Source organism: Halyomorpha halys, unplaced genomic scaffold (genome assembly GCF_000696795.3).
Source record: "Halyomorpha halys isolate HHAL.00 unplaced genomic scaffold, Hhal_1.1 Scaffold796.1, whole genome shotgun sequence".
Taxonomy (NCBI): domain Eukaryota; kingdom Metazoa; phylum Arthropoda; class Insecta; order Hemiptera; family Pentatomidae; genus Halyomorpha; species Halyomorpha halys.
In genome coordinates, this window is record NW_027108156.1 from 199235 (window position 1) to 201296 (window position 2062).

Here is a 2062-nt window from a genome sequence, read left to right on the forward strand (position 1 = left end):
ATTAAGAAACAAAAATTATACCAAATGAGCGGGGATACAGAAAAGTGTAAAATATAATAGAAAATTAATAATAAAGTAATTAATATAAGTACACTTAACAAGATAAAACATGAATATAAATTAAAAGATAGATACATGAATATAAATTAAAAGATAGATACATGAATATAAATGAAACAGGAAGGATATTGAATATAAAAATAATTTAGAAAAAAATTATAATAATTTAGAAAAACAAGAAGATGGGCTTCTGAAATGCAGAAAAGAGTGAAAAAAAGTATTATGTGGATTTTATTATGTTCAAAATGTGTCGATATGTAAGGGAGATGCAGTCTTTATCAACTTTATGATTGACGGAATGCATAATAACTTGTTGTATGAAATGTGTCAATTAATTAATTATAATAAAAATGACAAAACAAGAGAGAGTGGAAAGGAAAAGGAGATGAGAAGAGATGGAAAATCCAAGCCACTGGGATCCACTTGGATTTGACTCCATCGCTTCCAAGCAGCCCTGGTGAAGGATAGACATTCTGACCGAACAGTAGGCATTAATAAATAAGTTTTTTACTTGTATTTGTTATTCACTGACCGCACCCCCCCCCATATAGATTAATAAAAAAAATTATATGTTATCATCAACGAGTAGTCGACTCTTGGAAGAAATAGGACCAGGAATGAAAAGGAATTCGCTTCAATTCGATCTGATGCCTCCGGTCAGTTGAGTATGTTAAACATTAAACTTTAGGCGTTAGAAACCAGTAAGTATAGTTTCCTTTTTATTATTCAACAATTTATGTTCATCTGCCGATTTGAAAACCTTCAGTTTCATTTTTCATGTGAGATGGAGCCTGGACATTGCTGGTATGGACATAGACAGCTCTCGCCTCAGCACACATTGCTTCGTGCTCTTGCATATCTTTACAATACAACCGTCGGCTTTAGTTGACCAAGGAAAATATTCTAGACACGCCAATTCGAATTCCATTTCACATCTTAAACCATATTATACACTCAGAAAATAATTTGATGTTTTTACTTATTTCTGTTGTTCGCTCACCGCACCCGAACCAGCTTCTCAAATATATTACCCACGGTCAACTATCTTCTCATCATTTTTTATTAATCGTAATATATATTACAATCGGAAGGCTCAAATTTATAATATAAATATTCAACCATATGCTCTTTCCAAAATTTGTATTATTATTGTATAACTCGAACATTCCTTTTTTTTTTACTTTCATTTCCCTATATATGGAATATGTAGTAAGGGAAAGTATTTTCTACTTTTCGAATTCGGTTTTCGACGGAAATACATGTTTTGAGGTCCTCTGACTTCTATAAACCTTGTCAGGTTTGTCTGGACCAGTCACAAAATGGTCTCTGTGTATCTATCAATAGGCTAGCTCAAAAACCAAAATTCGTACGATACTGGAAATACATTAAAGCCTAAAAAAACATTATGGTCTGGAGTGCAAGAGCTACTGTTTCCATAAAATCCACCGACTGAAAATGCCTCTTTATAGAATCGATTTTCAAATTTTTTTTCCATTTTCTTTCGAATGATTTCGATTAAACTGAGTATATCAATGAATCATTGCACCTGAATGTTTTTAAATATCAGATAGTTCTTATCTTCTTTGAAATAGTTGTGCATGGTGTAACTGACCATTGTTTAAAAATGTCCTACTTAAGTACCTTTATTTTTTATTTATTGGAAATAAATACTATTCCCATTATTAGTAGTACTAAATAATGGACTACATAATATTAAAGAATTTTATGAATAACTAAAGCAGAAAAAAGGAAAAATAGAGACAGCCCCGGATCGAAAGATGATCGAGCCGAACTGAACTCCCCCGAAAGCAAGCATACCTTTACGACTCAAGTCTCTTTTCTTAAACTGTTGTATTGCTGGCGGAAAACAGAGGATATTTCCACCTACATAAACCTAAATATGTATTTTCATTGCAACGGGAAAATAAAATTAATTCAAAATTTCCTCCCATTCAGGTCATAAATTTTTTCTTGAAAATATTAAAAAATAGCGATATATATA